The sequence below is a fragment of the Chrysemys picta genome, chromosome 8 (assembly GCF_011386835.1).
Source record: "Chrysemys picta bellii isolate R12L10 chromosome 8, ASM1138683v2, whole genome shotgun sequence".
Taxonomy (NCBI): Eukaryota; Metazoa; Chordata; order Testudines; family Emydidae; genus Chrysemys; species Chrysemys picta.
In genome coordinates, this window is record NC_088798.1 from 15,972,549 (window position 1) to 15,992,628 (window position 20,080).

At 40.0% G+C, this 20,080-nt stretch overlaps 1 pseudogene; it reads right to left on the reverse strand.

Annotated features, from left to right (window-relative positions):
* Positions 1-20,080, reverse strand: part of LOC101938957 (FRAS1-related extracellular matrix protein 1-like) — a 152,145-nt pseudogene that overhangs the window by 78,739 nt on the left and 53,326 nt on the right.

The following is a 20,080-nucleotide window of genomic DNA, read 5'->3' on the forward strand; positions in this document are numbered from 1 at the left end:
GCATCTTCTTTAGGCTGAACAGCTTTTGCTAAGAGGAGGAGATCTTTTATTAATATATATGTTTCTGTTGGAAACTTTGTAAGTTTCTGTGTTAATTACCAGGTAAAAAAAGATTCCAACACTAAAACAGGCAAGCGGAGTGATTACATAGTCCAGAAGATTGTCAGATATTAGTGATCTGTTGTACTGCAGCCTGGAGCCTTACAGTTCTGTTTGGGCTGGAGGAGAATTGCTTGTCTGCGGGATGAAATCCACTAAGTAGCAGAGATCCTGTTTAAAAAAAAAAAAAAAAGCTTCCTTCTTGCCAGACATGAGGAATTTCAAGGTTCCAGTACGGTAGGTGACTGTAAGGGCATATTATTAGAACTGGTAACTTTAACTACAGAAAGTCAGCTTCACAGAGTAAGTGCAAACTGGAGTGAGGCACATTTATGTTCAGTAAATTCCAGCAGCATCTCATTTTACTTGAAACGTGATTATCTTAACCACAGAATCTTTTGGCTTTTGTCCATCAGGAGTTTGAAGATTTGGCTATATCTAAAATAAGAAAAAACAAACAAACAAACAGCAAAATCAAACCAAATTCTCCTCTTGCTTACAATGGTGTAACTCTACCAGTGGGATTACTCTGGATTTACACCAATGTAAGAGAAGGGATTCTGGATGCTTGTTTTTCTAGCACCGGCCAGATATGTACAAGAAAATAAAATGAAATACAACGTAACAAAACTTAACTGTCTTAAACGACAGATATAAAAAAAAAGAGGAGGCCCAATTTAAAAACAGACGGGGAGAGGGAAGGTCATTACAGAGCTATGAGTAGTTATTCTGTAGACCCACTGAGGAATCTACAGGACCATAGTGCTAGTCTCAACACCAGAGATGTGTCTGTAGCACAGATTGTTTACGGTACACGCCAAAGCCTTGTGAATTCATACATTTAAACAACCTTGGACAAAATTCCTCTTACCCATGTTCCATGCAACCCTTGGAGCACATCTTATTGAAAAATGGACCATGATAGGAGAACTGCTCATGAAGACACTATCAATTGCTCGATACTCAACATAGCAAAACAAACACTCCATGAAAGATTAATGCAACATTTGGCAACTGGTAAGCTTGCTGTGATACAGTAATTCTGACCAAGAGCATGCCAGGTCCATGCCTCCCCTCATAGTTCTGTCTCTCAGAATGAGTGATGTTGGGTGGCTGATAGACAATCTTCATGTCGTATAAATCCTGCCGAGTGAAAGATGTAATGGCCTTGGTGTGGTCCTCCAGATGGGTAATATACCCCTCTAGTGAGCATTTGGTAATGCTGAACACTAATCTGTCTTTTGGGGTTTCTCCAGCTTCAGCATCTAGAGCTGCTGTTGTAAGTGGGGTAAGAATAAACTGATCACTCTCCAAGATGAACATGGATATAAATGCAGCTTGTGCCTGTGTATTTGGGATGGCTCCCTTTATCCCCACAGGAATCCAAACATTTTCTGTCTACAAACAAGAAAACCCAGTTAATCCCTTTGCAAACACTTCTGCAAGAGGAAATATATTTATATCCAGAAATATATATATTGCAAGTAATTTTGGGGACCCATCACTAGATTTAAAACAAACAAAAGGAAGTACTTCTTCACAAAATGCACGATCAACCTCTGGAACTCATTGCCAAGGGATACTGTGAAAGCCAAAACTATAACTGAGTTCACAAAAGAAATAATAAGTTAATGGAGTCTCTCAATGGCTATTAGCTAGGATGGTCAAGGACACAACTCCATGCTGTAGGTGTCCCTAAACCTCCAATTGCCAGAAGCTGGATGATAGGGGATGGATCACTCAATAATTCCCCTGTTCTATTAATTTCCTCTGTCCCAGCCACTGTTGGCAGAGAGGACACTGGGCTAGATGGACCATTGGTCTGATCCAGTATGGCCATTCTTATGTCCTTACCATAGTACCTGGGCTCTATTAAACAAAACGAAACAACTAATATACAATTGACCATTAAATCCCTTTCAAACTTTGCCCCAAACTTTTCACACCTACAACTAACAATACTCAATAACTGAAAAGTAAGAAAAAGAAATCAGAAACGCACAATGCAACAATAATAAATTGGCACAGGCTCTCAAGAATTGCCAGCCAGAGCAAGTTCTAGAGCAAAGGACCTTCAAAAAGAATGCACAGCCACTCACTCTGGCCATGCCCCATAAAGGAGTCAACTTTATCTCCTTATCACATATACTAAAGACTGCTGGAAGATCTAAAAGCAGCAAGGCAGTAGTCCACTGGATAGGGCATTAAGTTGGGAGTCTGGAAGCTTGGATTCTATTTCTACTTCTGTCACAGACCTGTTGTGTGTTCTCAGGCAAATCATCCCCCCTTTTTTTGCTTCTGTTTCCTCTCCTACATTTTGTCATTCTGGGTCATGTATTCTGTAAGCAGTTTGGGAACAGTCTCTTACTATCTGTTTGTATCATGCCTAGCAGAATGGGGCCCTGATCTCAGCTGGAGCCTAGAGTGCTGCTGTAAATACTACTACTAATAATAAATAAATAATAATAATAATGGACAGCTGATCTCTTCCCATGGTCATCAAATAAGTAAGTTCAGACTTGTGTCCTACCTAGGTCTAAAGCAAGACCAACAGGATTCAAGGAAGCTAGAGAAATCAACATATAGTTTCAGTTAGGTCAATTTCCACCTTCTCGATTTTCTTCTTCAAAAGGGGAAATCTCTAGTCAGGGTGGACATGGCAAGATTGTTAATCTCAGAAGAGTGGGTGAAATCCTGGCCCTGTTGAAAACAGTGAAATTTTTGCCACCGAATTCAATGGGGCACGGATTTTACTCATAGCCACTGGCGCATCTATTGCTTGCGTTAGAGTGGTAGGCAACATGGAGAAGGAAGGCAGGCCTATCAATAACAGGCCAAGCATGCTCCATTTGCCTTTTTTTTTAGCCATGCAAAAGTCAAACAAGAGGAGATATGTTTTTACTGCCCAGTCCTATTTTTTTTTTAATGAATGGAGATATCCTATCTCCTAGAACTGGAAGGGACCTTGAAAGGTCATCAAGTCCAGCCCCTGCCTTCACTAGCAGGACCAAGTACTGATTTTGCCCCATGTAAATAGGCATGTAAATAACTTTACCTATCTAAGTAGTCCCAAAGACTTCAATGGGACTACTCACATGTAATAAATTAAGCACATCCATAGGTGTTTCAGGATTGGCACCTATGTTTGTACAGTACATAATACAATGGAATCCAGAACCTAACTAGGTCATCTACATGCTACTGTAATTTAGTTATTAAAGATTATTGAAATATGGGGAGATTCCCCCTATACAAAATTCCATTTTTTTGGTAGAAAATAAAAAACTGAAATGTTTCAATTTGGAAATACCTCTTGCAGAGCCTATGGAAATTGTTGTTTGGGTGCCTCCTGCTCCCATTCTCCTGTCCTCCACCTCCCATGATGAACCACTGTGTCCCCTGTTGGAAAGGAGAGGTAATCCATCATGGGACTCACTGGTCAAGAGTTTTGATAGAAAATTTTCCACAAGCCCTAATCTTTAAATAATAATCCGAACCAGATAACCAAATACTGAAGCCTAGAGTATTTCAAAATTAAATTCTTCACACTGGTGAGAAGATTTGATCTGGGTCCTTCTGATCCTGTTATTTCTATCCTTTAGTTCTACTGTTATGCATTTTTGTAGAAAGAGTTAACCATTCACCAGCTTAAAAACACAAGAAAATAAAATGTGTGTTACTCTTATTTATTTTCTGTCAGTCTTCTACAAGAAGGGGAACACAGTTTGCCTTCATCTTTCTTCTATGTTCAGGACTGAATGATTCTTCAAACAACATTTTGTTTTTAAACAATTCTTACATCAATAAAACTACTTGGGATGCTGGCAAGATTCCCTTGTCTCTGGAGAATTCTGCACTTGTTCTATGGCCCAAAGCCCCATTCACATAAACTCTGCTCTACAGATTTACTACTTTTGCATGAGGAAATTTGGAAGATGCAGAGCAAAGTTGGAAAAGCTCCCACAGCACAACTTTATTTTATTGTTAAGAATAATACAGCACATACATTTTTAACAAGATTTTAAATAAAAAGAAGCTCTCTCCGCCCCACTAAAAAAGTACTGTAGATGTATTGAATGTTTTAAAATTCATCACTTGTCCTTGCTCTAGTGTTTTTCAGAAGCTTGGGTACATTTCCACTCCGATGGGATCCTCTGCTACAATCTGGCCAAAAGCAGGAAGCGAGGTCTCAGAAGACGTGATCCTAACGGTGCAGACCATACGTAGCCCATTAGCATTGTACTTGAAAGTCAAGACACTTCTGTCCACATGCTTAGATATGCCAAGAAACTCAGAAATGTCTAGAGAGCTTTTTCCAAACTGAGTAATACTTGATTTTGGATTCCTGATCTCTACATGAAGAACAAAAGTCTCAATTATGGTCTCCAGTTCAGTAAACCCAGATGTGAGAGATTTAATATTGTATTACATCCTATATAAAGAAATGCAATTTGTTTTAGCCATTTATATAGCGACCTACGAATGCATGTATTGTACAACTTTACTTTCGGCAAAATCTATATTGTAAATAGACAGTCCATAGGAAGTGAGGGTGCTCAATGCCTCACAGAATCAAATTCTTAAAAATAATAGTTTGGACTTGCATTATGGTCCAAATGCTCAGCTGCCACAAATCAATAAGTCGATTTACAGTAGCTGAAGATATGACCCCATACATTTTTGGTTCCCTGGGATCATCTCTGTAAATACTAATGAAGGTTCAGAATACCTCCCAGAAACAGATAATATATCCGTTTTATAGTTGGGAGAAGTAAATCACACAACGGTTAAGGGACCTGCATAACCTCACAAAGGCAATCAGTGATATTGCTGAGGATAGAACCCAAGATTCCTGACTCATATCTGTGCTCTACCCCCTAATGACTATCATTGCTGAACTCGGTAATATCCAATCAATACTTTCAATGCTGCTTCCTGGCATGCTGTTCATTGTCTTAGCATTCTCTTAAGATCTATGCAAACATCTGCATCTATGCAATCTATGCAAGTCATTTACAAGACAAGATCTTGTTTCTATCTTCAGTGCACAAGCATTTTAAAATAAAAATGTATATCAAAGAAACGTTCAAATACTCTGACATTGTGCGTGGTCTTTGAGAAAGACTTGTACATCAGAAAAACTTAGGTACATTGCACCAAAGTAAACCCTTGGGAGATCACTGTGAATTTGAATTTCTGCTTTGCTGTTAAAACAAGATGTAATTTAAAGACAAGAAAATCATTGCCTGTTTCCTGGGGGAGATGTGTCTTTGAGGATACTAGCTTATGCTTATGGTTTCACTAACACGATCTTTGCTTCCTATCAGAATTCTACATGGCAAAATTCACCCTTGTGCAGACACCTGGCAATGCATCACTTAAGTCCTACTTAAGACCTCAAATAGAGCTTAAGCGGTGCATGGGCCTTGTACTTGCTCTTTGCACAGGAGTGAATTTCACTCTGTGGTACTATACTCGTCCTCTTCCCAACTTATATTAAACTGGTAGGTTACCTTTGAATTCATATTTAAGAGGAAAAATATTAGAAAACCTCTGTTGCACTAAATGCTAGTATTGTAACACTTTATCTGTAACTGAAAGCTCTTCATCTCCATGTCACATTCAAATGGAGCTATCCAAGCATGATTACATAGACCAAAGTGGCTCTGTGAGTATTGGAGAAGGTCTAACTTGGATAGGGGGAGGGAGGTTAATAATGGCTGGGATTTTCAAAGATATCTAAGAATTTAGGCATTCAACTCCTGTTGGCTTTCAATGGGACTTGGTGCCTTATTCCATTAGGCCCTTTTGAAAAGTCCAGCAAATAATAATGGGTCAAATAATCACCTTTATCTCTATATGTGAAGGGTATGAAAACATCAGTTGTGTGAGGCGGGGGAAGAGAAAATGCCTATGAGACATCATACCTCCCTGTTCCCTGACCTAGCAAAGGGCTTACCACAAGGATGTCAGGTGGCTATAACACAGAAGACAGCTTGGAATGGGCCTTGGAAGGTTTGCTAACAAGGCATTGCAATCTACTATAGAGTTCGTAGAGCCTGAGAGAGTGTCCTGACTCGTTGTACCCCTTTTTCAAGTTGTGAACCTACGTTTAGAAGGACTTCCACAGCCCAGGAGAAGACCTGTTGGCAGAGCTCAAGCAGACCTAAGCTTGAGGGATGAGGTACAGGGGTCTAGGAAGCAGCATGGTACTACAGAATGGCCCTGGTCTCTGGCAGCTCCCCTGAAAGCCACCAGTTTGAGGATCATCCTGTAGAAGGGAGGGGCAAACCTAGCACCACCCAACACAATAACGTGGTTGAAATTTCACAAGGGCAACCGACCTGAATTTCCTGTCCCCTATAGGGATTTTTCCATGCTGGGGATCGATTTTGGATGAAGTTTCTACTGTAATTTAGAATGCTGCACCACGTTCTGAGCAACCTGGGCAGGAGGGATCTTATAAATAAATGGTGAATATTGGGGATTGTAAAAGGATTACAGTCCTGATCCTACTCCAGCTGAAATCAATGGCAAAGCTCCCATTGATTTCATCTGAGCTGGAGAAGGATGTAAATGAACATACTTTTTCATCTAAAAGTCACTCTAGAAGGAAAGTAACAAACACATATTTAAGTACCTTTGACCAAAAACAGCAACAACAAAAACCTCACTTAATTTCACAGATCAAGTTTGATATAATTGTTTTGTTTTCAGATTTTCTTCTTACAGATTAAAATTATTTTACTCAAATACACATACAGGGACAAGGATTTTTGCTGTACCTTAACATTCAAATTTTGTAAACGAATTTCAGGGTTTTTTTTATTGTTATGATCCCTGAATCCCAGCCAAGGAATATGCTCTTGAAAGGAAATTACTTACATATCTGCTATTTCAGCACCAGTGAGAACCTACCTGTAAATTTGCAGCCTCACGCGGTCCTCTTCCAGAAGTGGGCAGCCATTATGAATATATTTTACTTCATTGGGCAAGAAATGGCCATCAAATATCTGTTAAGATAAGTGGCATCAACAAACGGATACAAATAATTTTATGTAGTTTTATCAGTCAAATCCTGTAGGCTTTAGTCAGGAAACCAGTGGAATTTTTGCTTGAGGATTGGACTGCCAAATTGGACACATACTACACTTTCTGGATAAATTGTCCAGTTAAAATGATCACATAAGATCAAGTAAAAAAGTATTACTTACCACTGTGTCCATTATTTCGCCCACTTTCATGGGGATGTCTTGAACAGGGCCCATTCACTCTAGAAAGAAATTTTCCCTGGGGGCAGGGACCACGCAATCAATATTGGGTGACATAACTACAGGGCTTATTGCACCTTTGTCTGAAACACTTGCTGCTACGCACTGTGAAAGACAGAATATTAGACTAGATGCACCCATTGATCTGATCCTGTATGCAATTCCTATGTTCCTAATACGTATCAAACCATGTCAGGGAAAGCATCTCTCTCCCTCTTTCATTCATCATAATTCGAATGGCATTTTTGCTGGGAATTTCTTGGAAACCAGAAAGGTCTATAAAAAGCAACAAAGAGTCCTGTGGCACCTTATAGACTAACAGATGTATTGGAGCATAAGCTTTCATGGGTGAATACCCACTTCGTCACACTTCATCAGGGGCATCTGACGAAGTGGGTATTCACCCACGAAAGCTTTTGCTCCAATACGTCTATTAGTCTATAAGGTGCCACAGGACTCTTTGTCGCTTTTTACAGATCCAGGCTAACACGGCTACCCCTGAGAAAGGTCTCATTAACTTCAACGTCTCTTAGTATCTGAGCAGCACTTGGGGAAGTTCAATCTCTCAATACTTGCCCATCCCTATATCTCCCGTCGGGGGCAGGGCTTGTTACAGAGAAAAAGATGAGGCCACAGGATGGGTGTATAGGAGGAGGGGTGCAAATTGTGCAGTGAACATCAAAACTGTGAAGATGGCTCTTATAAAAGGGCTTTACTAAATAGATGGAGCAGTAAAAAATAAGTAAAGCATCGACAAATCTCCCCGGTGCAGCACAGCAGCTACCTGGGAGAGTGCAGCCATTGCTCTGCACCGGGCAGCATCCTAGGCACTGTGGCCAGAAGAGGAGAGACTCTGGCCCCGCCCCTTCATCTCCCTGACTGATGGCCCCTTGCCCCTCCCCCAGGCAGTAGGGGAGGGGCATGAGACCCTTTGGACCCCTGCCCCCCCTCCCCCCCCCCCAACCACTGTGCGTCTCTCCGGGGAACACTGATTAATGTATCAGTCTAAGCTGGTCTCTCTATTGACTTCAGTTCAGATGAGCCTGCTGAAGTTAATTGCCAATGGGCTTTGGTCGAGCTGATTCACATTTCAAACAACAGAAGCAACTGGTCAGAAATCCATCTGCATTGTGATAGTTTTGATTCCCATGGGAAGGAGCACTTACCTGAGGTGCAAGTTTCCCCACTCTTTGTGTAACTGGCTCATTTAAAACCACCTCTACCTTACAAGGGTTCCTCTCTTTGGGGACATTAAAACGTAATTCATTATCAGTCACATACACCACCCGTCCCCTTTCAACACTGAAGTCTTTATTTACTAAGACAAGTTTTGCTGCTTCCCCATGTCCAAGATGCACCAGAAATATCAGAATATCCAACTTCAGAAAACTGCTCACAGCTTCCATCTTTTGGATTCAGCTATTTCCTTTTATAAGGCAAAGAAATCCAGTGGATGAAAGTAATTAATTTCTGCAGTTACCGAAGCCTTTTTCGCTCAAGAGAGGCTTGAAAGCTCTTGCAGCTTTGCAGATATTAAAGGGCGTTTTGCTTCCTTGTTTTATTTTCAAAGTAAAAAAAAATACAACCCATTTTCTCTCATGCTGTTGTGGTTTCTTGCTCCATATCACCCAGTTGCCCGATTGGCTACAGTTGAGTAGTTCACAGGTGTTGTTGGGTGTTACAGCAGCATAGTTTGCAGTTCATTTGACAAGCATTCAACAGATGGCGATCATTCCCCTGGTGTTCAAAGAGACTAAGGTCACTCTATAGGGAGAAGAAAGAGATGCTGAAGTGAAAAAGTAGCCTACAATAAAGTAAGAGAAATCATGAGATCTTTACCTCAGAAGCAGAGTGGAGACACACAATAATGGAAATGCTAGCTTGATTCCAACAATATCCAAAGGGTTGGTTGGAGAGTTGGTTTCAAGTAAAAAAGTTAATACATGGAACATAATAATTATCACAGAGCATATTGCACAACCTGCCTGCCCCCTTTCTGCATATAGGATCACCATTATTTGGTACTGTGCTCCAAGGCCTATGCAACACTTATATAGTGTTTAAATGGTACATAAACCCTCTGCACAGGGGTGAATTTCACCCCAAATGTGGCCAAACTAGTCCACTATAAAAGTAACAGCTCACCCATTGAATTTATTATAATCCTTTAGATAAGCGTATCCTAGCTTTTAAGAGTGCTTCCTATCTAGAGGTTCTTTATAGGTGGGGCTTGTCGACATGGGGATGCTCAGTAAAGTTAATCCAAATTAACTAAAATATGTGAATTACAACTGGATTAATTAAACTGCATTAAACTCCTGTGTGGAGAGACTCATTCAGAACTGAAGTGGCCTTAATTTGGTATGCCTTAATTAACAAAGCTAAACTAAACTGAGACCATTTCAGTGTTAAATGAGTGTGTTCACATAAGAGTTTAATGCAGTTTAACTAATCCAGTAGTAAATCACATCTTTTCATTAATTTGGATTAACTTCATGGCGTGTCCCCATGTAGACAGCTCTAAAAATACTACACTTCAGTTCCCATCTTCATTCTGAGTACACTCAGACAAACCATCTGTGTCATGTACCTCCATACAAAGTGGGGCTAATAATGCATAACCATTTTCATAAAGTGCTTAAAAGTCCTAGATAAGTGCTAAGCTTTGTTAATTATAGTGTGAGCTAGTGGTTATAGCATCAGTCTAGGACTCAAGCCTCCTTGATTCTATTCCTAACTATTACTGAACCCACTGTGTAACTTAAAGTAACTTAAAGACAAAGAGAGTTACAAAGAGACACCATATCAACAGTGCTAATTGCCTTAGCCATCGGGGCATCCTTTCTTTGATTTACAAACTAAAATTCATAAAATTCTAAAAAGGATCTCTAAGTAAATGTTCATGTCCTGACCCCAAAATAATTCAGGGGGCCACTCAAAGCTTGACAAGACATCTTATGTTGTGCCCCAAAGATCAGTAACCTCTGGCTCTTGTGATCCAGTGGAGAAATGTTAGGCTTTCTACTGAGAACACCCCACCGCCATTTTCTGAGTTCAGATGTTGGAACTGCCAGCAGGAGTGGTACAGCAGATCATAACCATTTTAATAGACTCTCTCAGATATGGGACTTCACACATCATAACACCACCTTGAACTGCACTTGGAAACAACACATAGCTAGTGCAGACTAAGGAGCGTTGGTGTTATATGCTCATTAGTACCCACCCCCATTCAAGAAATGAGTCACCAAATTCTAAACCAACTGAAGCTTCTATGTGCAGCACCACAAAGCGAGCATTATAGTAATGTAGTCTTGAGGTTACAAAAGCATGAATTACTGGACTGAAGTCCTAAACAGAAAGAAATGGTAAAGCCACCCTCCACACTGCATCATTTTGTGACAGCCTCAACCCAGACTGAAATTCATGCCTGCAATTTTGCCCCATGCAACTTTTGGCATGTTCAAAGCCATTTTCGCACATGTACATTGGGTAAGTATATGAGCAATTCAGAGACCACATTCGAAACTGTAGCCCACTGGCAAGTGCAAAGAAATTTTTTTCCAAGCAATTAAATCTCAGAGCTGTGGAGGTTTAACAAAGCCTGTTTTCTGTGTTCATGTATTTTATTAACAAAATCCTGTTTTCTAGTTCATGCCAAGATCTATCATACAAACATGCAAGCTTACTAGGAAGTTGTATTTAATTTAATGTGTGTTTTGAGTCTTCAGTTAAAAAAAAAGGCCTTCAAAGTTGGCAATGTCCCTTCATTTCAGCTGTACATGCTTCCATTAAGAAGTCGCTACTAAAGGAAATTATTTTTCCATTTGACAGAGGAAAAGTTAGGTCTGTGCAAAATGCATGAGTGAAATTCATCCCCAGACAGGACGAACAAGCCTATGCACTGATTAAATCCCATTTAAACCCCATTTTCATCACTTAAGTGATGCATAGGCTTTTTCCTGGCTTCCACCCATAATGTACTTACTACCATGAGTGCACCCATTGAAATCAATGAGATTACTCACTGTAGTAAGCACTACTCTCAATAGTAAATCAATGAGATTCTGGCCCTATTCAAGTCAATGGAAATTTTTCCATTAACTTTAACGGAGCCAGGATTTCATGCAATATATTCAGGATTAGGCTTTTAGATTCCAATCTCACAAAGATTTATGCATGTGCTTAATTTTAAGCATGTGGGTAATCCCACTGAAGTCAAGTACATTTCAAACTTCAAAGCAATTATTATAAATTAAACAAACAAACAGTAATAAGTCACCAGGACCAGATGGTATGCACCTAAGAGTTCTAAAGGAACTCAAATACGAAATTGCAGATCTACTAACTGTGGTATGTAACCTATCACTTAAATCAGCTTCCATACCAGATGACTGGAGGATAGTTAATGTGATGTCAATTTTTTTTTAAAAGGCTCCAGAGATGATCCTGGCAACTACAGGCCAGTAAGCCTAACTTCAGTACCAGGCAAGTTGGTTGAAACTATAATAAAGAACAGAATTATCAGACACATAGATGAACACAATTTGTTGGTGAAAAGTCAACACTGCTTTCGTAAAGGGAAATCATGCCTCACGAATCTATTAGAATGCTTTGAGGGGGGTCAATGAACATGTGGACAAAGGTGATCCAGTGGATGTAGAGTACTTGAGCTTTCAGAAGACCTTTGACAAGATCCCTCACCAAAGGCTCTTAGGCAAAATAAGCAGTCATGGAATAAGAGGGAAGGTCCTCTCATGGATCAGAAACTGGTTAAAGGACAGGAAACAAAGAATAGGAAAAATGGTCAGTTTTCAGAATAGAGAGAAGCAAATAGCAGTGTTCCCCAGGGACCAGTACTGGGACCAGTCCTATTCAGCATATTCATAAATGATCTGGAAAAGGGGGTAAACAGTGAGGTGGCAAAGTTTGCAGATGATGCAAAATTACTCAAGATAGCGAAGTCCAAAGCAGACTACAAAGAGATACAAAGGGATCTCATTAAACAGGGTGACTGGGCAACAAAATGGCAGATGAAATTCAAAGTTGCTAAATGCAAAATAATGCATATTGAAAAACATAATCCTTACTATACATACAAAATAATGGGGTTGAAATTAGCTGTTACCACTCAAGAAAGAGATCTTAGAGTCATTGTGGATAGTTCTCTGAAAATATCTGTTCAATGTGCAGCAGCAGTCAAAAAAGCCAAGAAAATGTTAGGAACCATTAGGAAAGGGATAGATAATAAGACAGAAAATATAATGCCACTATATAAATCCATGGTACACCCACATCTTGAATACTGTGTGCAGTTCTGGTCACTGCATCTCAAAAAAGATACATTAGAATTGGAAAAGGTACAGAGAAGGACAACAAAAATGATTAAAGGTATGGAACAGCTTCCATATGAGGAGAGATTAAAAAGACAGACCGTTCATCTTGGAAAAAAGACGACTAAGGGGGGATATGATAGATGTCTATAAAAGCAAATAAGGACGTGTTATTTACTCCTTCACATAGCACAAGAACCAGAGGTCACCCAATGAAATTAACAGGCAGCAGGTTTAAAACAAACAAAAGGAAATTTCTCTTTGCACAACACACAGTCAACCTGTGGAACTCTTTGCCAGAGGATGTTGTGAAGGCCAAGACTATAACAGGGCTCAAAAAAATAATTAGATAAGTTCATGGAGGATCGGTACACCAGTGGCAATTAGCCAAGATGGTCAGGGATGCAACCCCATGCTCTGAGTGCCCCTAAGCCACTGACTACCAGATTCTGGGACAGGACAATAGGGGATAGATTGCTTGATGATTGCCCTGTTCTGTTAATTCCCTTTGAGGCATCTGGCATTAGCCACTGTCAGAGGACAGGATACTAGGATAGATGGACCACTGGTCTGGCCCAGTGTGGCCACTTATGTTCTTAAATTAACTTATGTTTTTAAAAACACACTAAAAATACCTTAAAGTAGGTCTACAATGCACACTTCTTTCAGCAGCATAACACCCCCAGCACAGATAGCCCAGTAAAAGGCTCTGGCAGTGGGGAGCTGCCGAAACATTTCCCCTCTGCTGGAGTGTTTCACTGACAGGTGTAGCTACACAATGTAGTATGGATGCAACTTGCTTTTCACTGCAGCTTGGCTATCCATACACTACACACCGCCAACACTGGTGTGTAGGGTAGATGTAGCTTTAGTGTTTTCTCAACATTACATATTTACACATTATACACAGATGTAATCTGTAACGCACACATAATATATTAACTTTCAGCATTTATTAAATAGCAAGATAGATGTATGATTTCCCCATCCTTCATTTTATTAATTATAATAATATGCAGATATTTGTACAATTTAGTTTGCTTTAATAGGAGGGTTTTTTAGTTCAACTTACAGTTTATTTACTAAGTTTTTCCCTACATTTTTAAAACCAGTAAAGACTAATTTTCATAAATGATATATTACAAACCAGGCCAATTGCTTGTTGTATCAGATTTGGAATGTGTTGCTATACCTTTATTCTCCTGAGCATTACAAGATTCAGTGCTGGAAAATAGTTTGCACTTCATTTGTCCATGTACTAATTTTGAATTAAAGAGGTCCACATAAATCCTTCTAAAAATGATGCAATTAAGTCTGGACTATTTGTAAAAAGGACATGTGGCTGCAATTATAATGGCTAAACATCTTGGTAACACATTGACTTATTAGTGCCATAAGTAGTTTGTGCAACACATGCTGAGTAGTCCTCAAAGGAATAAATCTTAACAGCGAGCTATGTTTTAAAATTTTAAAAATCCTGATAATTTTTAAAACTCATGATAAACTATCAGCATAAAATTTCATTACCCTGCCAGTTCTACACAGGGGGGAGACTCTCTATATGAGGAAGTGGCATGGGGCAGGAAGAGGGAGCTACCTTTGATGTACCAGTTCCCCTCTTCCTCTGGACCCAATGCTGGGAACTTTTCAGGTCTATGATCTACTCTGGGGCTCGGGACATTCCTCCCTGAAAGTTGGTAGAGTCCCAGGAGCACCTATGGCTACTGACTGGGAGTGGATACCAAGGAACCATACCTGTTTGGTTTTTGATTTCACATTTGAGCAGTCACTTACCGTTTTGCATACATTTACTGTATTTAGGTTGCAGTCTTATCAGGGGAGCACTTAGAAGTCCCATCAAGACTGTGATCTCATTGTGTTAGCCAACATACAAGCATAAAGCAAGAGTCAGGCTGAGCCAAAAAGCTAAAGCCCTGAATTTCAGCAAAGCACTTAAGCACCTACTGCAGTGGGAGTTAAACACATGCTTAAGTGCTGAACTGGGTCCTAAACAGGTAAGAGAGAAAAAGAAAGGAAAAATTATCAGCCCCAATATCTATTTTCAAATTTGCCCTTTCTTAATTTATTTCTGATGTCCCAATCTTTGCTGTGTGTGTCTATTAAAGGACTGAACCAAGAAATGTATTTTGCTATTTGTATTTTGCAATTTGAGCCAAGAGTGATTCAGTTTTGAAAAATGGTTACTTTTGTTATCTGCTGTATGATATTGTAATGTTGCATAGAAGTATGCCATGTATACACTACTATAGTGTGAAATTCCTCCAGCTATGGCTGGTCTTCTTTATCTCTTGCTAATCTAGTATGACCACCATCATCTTGGTCAACATCAGGGACTGAACTAGGGACATCCAGAACTAAAAGCACAAATTTGTATTGCTTGGGCTAAAGGACCAGCTCCTGAAGCTAGGAGTTGTAAAAGGCTCTCGTCTTCTGTAGGCTCACATCTTCTAAAAGGCTCACATCTTTTGAGACCGTAGGCCTTCTACATCATCTCTCTCACATTGGAATATTGGCAAGGTGGCCATGTGAGAAGGAGACCTGAAGATGTTATAAATGGCAAGAGTTTTCTAGGCCTCAGACCTTGATGGGAAAATTCTTTACTACATGAGAATGACATATGCACCAGGAATCTTATTTGTAATATTTCAAGTGCCTACTGTTGTTGTTTTTTTAAATTGCAGTCCGAATGAGATACAAGGAGAATGACATAACATGAATCATTAAACATTAACTACCTATCATCTCTCGTTTACTATTGAGTGATCAACTCCCATCTCCAATCGGGTCCATGATACCAGCTTCCATCACCCCCTTGTTAAATTTTCAAACAAGCACCCTCATGATTTCTCCCATACAGTTCCACACACTTGGGAGGAGCTCTCCATAAACGTTCCACAAAGATACCTTTATCCTCCTCCTCAGGGCCGGCTCTAGGCACCAGTGTTGCAAGTATGTGCTTGAGGCAGCACCTTTCAAGGGGCGGCATTCTGGCCCTTTGGGGCGGCACTTTGCTTCGGCCGCAGCACTCTGGCTTTTTTTTTCTTTTGCTTCAGCAGCGGCACTCCGGCTTTCTTTTTTTTTTTGGCTTGGGGTGGCAAAAAACCTGGAGCCAGCCCTGCTCCTCCTTCAAACTCTTCTTTGCTGTAATTCCTACAAAAAAAACTTGACAACAGTTAGGCTGCTGGTGTGCTGAGACCGCTGCCTATTGTGCCGAGCAATATTATCTCCCTGTTTCTTTGTTCTTCCCATCTGTCTGTATTTACCTGTTATTGTCTCATACTTAGATTGTAAGGTCTTTGGGGCAGAGACTGCCTTTTTTCTGCATTTGTACAAGGCCTATCCCAGGGGGTTCTGGTCCATAACTGGGGCTCATAGGTGCTATGGTAATATAAATAGCAAACAATCACCCCCAACATCTTATCTATAGCATCTGCAAATGTAAAGACAAAAGTAACTGGAAATCTCATTTGCCTTTCAACCCTCAATCCTTCTGGTTCTCTGCTTTATTCTCTAACATTGTAGAAAAAGCTTATTTTCTTCATTACATGCCTTTCACTGAACTAGATCAGAAAATCCTTCTAATCTCCAAAGGGCTCATTTCCTTTAGAATTAAGACACTGAGTCAGTTGTTTCTTTAGCTCCAGTGACCTTTCTTTCCCCACTAGCTAGGGGGCTTGATTTTTTCCACAGGAGAACATGTAATATAAACATAATCAGTCCTTTCAATTCATGTAGTTCTTAGCTCCAGCAACAGCTTCCTTTACTTTGAGATTTTCTGATAGAGACTCTTTCTAAAGTAACATCAGGCCCATAGCAGAAGTGTGTGTGTGTGGGGGGGGGGGGGATTAAAAGACCTTAAATCCTAACATTCACATAATGCCAAGATAAAAATGCACCTGGACCTTGTCATTGAAAATTAATATAAGCCAAGGTATGGGATACCCTGCTGCTAATTAACAGAGTCCTATTAGATTCCCCTTTCCCCTTACACTAATTAGTTTAGGAGGGAAATTCACACACACACACACACACACAGATAAAATATCCACAGGACTCCATTGTTAAGAACAATACTTGCAGGGGGCTGGGTAAATGTGTGTGTGTAATTTTAAACACCTGATTGCCTGAAGCATGCAGGTGTGGGAGAAATGTTGACTAAGTAGTGCAAGTCTTTAAAACTGCCATCAGTTTGCATGATAATTCAGATTTCTCATTAGTAGTATGAATAATTTATCTGCAGCCTCATAAACCAGGAGAATGATATTTTTGTTGTCTACTGAACTAGCAATGGGGTCACTTGCCACCAAAAAGAGAGAGAAAATTCTAAACAATAAAATCTGCCATTTTAAAGCATCATCATTCCTTGCCAGAACTTTCAGCTGTTTTGTAAAGACACCAGTTATTCTAGGACAGGACATTCCTTTCCATAACCTAGAGAAAGCTTCACAAAGCATTTAATAAGTTTTTAAAAGCTGTTCTTGCTTTAATTTACCCCCATTTGCTTCAAATAACAGTTGCAGTACGTACTGATTTAAAAAAAAAATAGTATTAGTATTTAAACATTTTCTAAAATGGATTTCAAGTTAGCTTGAGGAAGTTTGAAAGTCCTGTAAGGAATAAATATTGCTTCTAATCTTTCAAAGCACAAACTGTAGCATTAGTGTTATCTGCTCTTGCCAAATGTAAAAAGCATAGTGGTCTTTAGGCACCCAGCAGTGTTTCTTGGAAGGACAATGAAAGAGTGAATGGCAAAAGCCTGCCAAAAGGAAAATCAAAGCCATACCTGCAAGCTGCAATACAGCTCTAGGAATCCCTTCAGACTTTTCTTTTCATGTGTTTGAAACTGAAACTTTTCAAAATGCTGGTATGGTTCCTTAAAGTCACTTTACTTCTTAAAACCAAACAACTTGGGAGGGGGGAGAGAGAGAGAAAGAAAGAAAGAAAGAAATAGGCATTAAATGTAATTGTCCCAAAGCAATCTCTTCAGAGGAAAAGAGCCTTAAAATGCAGGAAATCTGTCTAACCCTCTAACTATTCCCACTCAAGCTGCCCCGTAGTCACAGATGTTACTGATTCAGTTAGATAGCAATTCCAAGCTCCCAAAACAGATTCCAAGTGAGAAAATAGGAAAAGCCATTGGTTGCTATTAGATACGCATTCTGAAGAAAAAAGCAGTATGGGCAGTGAGGAATTTGTGGCCTGGATTAGAGGTTCCATGGTAATTAAAGAGTAATGACAAATAGGATATCCATTGACCTACTGAATGCAAAGCCAAGGAGGTGAAAAACTCAGGCTGCACTGCAAATTTGTAGGGAAACATGTCAAATCTTTCTACTGAGATTTACCAACAGAATTTAAAAAACTCAAAGTAATATGGTTTGAGGAAATAGGATAGGGTTCTACTGAAATTACACTAAAAATCTAGACAATTTAACAGCAAATGCTAAACCTGCTAGAACAGTTTAAAAAAATCTTCTATAGAATTCTATAGCAGAGATATTATTTTCTGAGACATTTTAGTGTGGTCTCAAAAACAAACCAAAGAAAACAAAGGGATAAGCTGTTTTCGGTGAAACTGTGTAACACTATTCCCTGAGGACTGCCCTGTAGCGCAATCATTTCTTTTTACAACTGGGCCCCATTTTTATCAAAGCAAAAGAGAATAGGCCCAACCATGACATGTTTCCAGGACAATATATATCAAATCTTACTAAAATGATAAAGTATATGCATTTATAATAGTCTTGCCATGACACGTTTCAATGAGATAGACAAGTATGTCTGTGTGCATAATTAGCATGAATTATAGCTATTATAATAACCCCTGATGACACAAAGGCCCCACTACATAGTGAGAGACAATCCATGCCCTAAAGAGCTCATAATGCAAATAGTCAAAGGACAGGCGGGGAAAGAGAGTGGTAGAAGGACTGATTCGAGGTCACGCAGGAGGAAGGAAGAAGAAGAGTGGGATAGAGCAGAGTCCCAGTCCAGTACCCTATCCACTAGAGGACACTGCTAACGCTGATGTGGTAAAACTGACCGACACTGGAATCTACAAGATACTGACGAGGAAGGAGGAGCTGAAGGGCTTTCCTTCAGAGCCCCTATCCTTCCGTCTGTTCCCAAACTCGGTTTCTCTCTCACACACACACACCCAGCAAAGCCAGCCACTTCCTTCACCTCCCTCATCATCTCCACACTTTGGAGAGCACTGAAAGTGGAGTATGGGAAAGTCTCTCTGCCCACAGTGCCAGCATCATAGCGGCTTCTGGCAGCCGTGTAGGGAGTGACTGTAGGAGAAACCCCGATGGTCCCTGCAGCCCTGCTGGATACATGAGAGAGAGACACGTGTTGGAGCTGGAACAAGCACACAGGGAATTTCATAGAAAATCCCAGCAGCCAACTGAATTTTCTTATCATCAAGATTGTAAATAAAAAAAGACAGACAAGCTCTCAGGCCCTACTCAGACACTGTCCAGTCCCCATCAGTGCAGCCAGGCCCTTTAGTCTAAGGAAACCAGCTCTAGCTCCCTAAGAGTATCTTTAAATAATGGGCCAAGTACTGACCTCACACCGGTTTTACATGAGTATAACTGTATTGGCTTTAAAGGAGTTATTCCTGATTTACACCTGTGTGAAAAACTGGCCCTACGATGATCAGCTTCAAAACAAATCTAACTGTTTTTTGACAGCAGTGGTGTTTTATATACTGTCCTTTTAAAAGAGGAATTGATAGTCCCTGTCAGGAAGGGTTTCCCTAACTCCCAATGCAGAGTTCACTTTACTCATGTGAAGCTCAGCGATCAAAGACAAAGATCCTCTCATGGCACGGCCTTTGGGATAAACTGTGCCAGTATATTACAGTCCTGCTCTGGCTAATGTAATTGGCTCTGAGATCCTGATCTGTATGAAATGAAGTTTTATTTTTGTTGCGTTTCATATTTCCAATCACCAGCTGAGGAAACAAAGCTTTACAACATTGTAGGTATTAATTTGGTGGGGAGGCATATACGCAAGCTCTAGGTGCCCTGGCAATTAGCTAAATTTACAGTTCAGTTGGAATGAGTGCAGCATAACAATCCTCCTGCACAATAAAGCAATTTAACTTGACCAGCCAGTATATAAAGCAACATGTTATACCCCATTCCACCCAACTCAAAATCTCATGCCATCAGCCTTCCTCTTAAACTGTAAGTTACTTTTTTATTTATTTATTTATTTATTTTTTAAGAAAACTCCCAGAAAAATCAGTAGATTTGGACAGTTTTATACCAAGGAGGCGGAGGGACAAATGCCAGAGCCAAGGCATATTTGCAGAATGTTCTGTTGACTGTCCTGTAATGAGAACGTTTT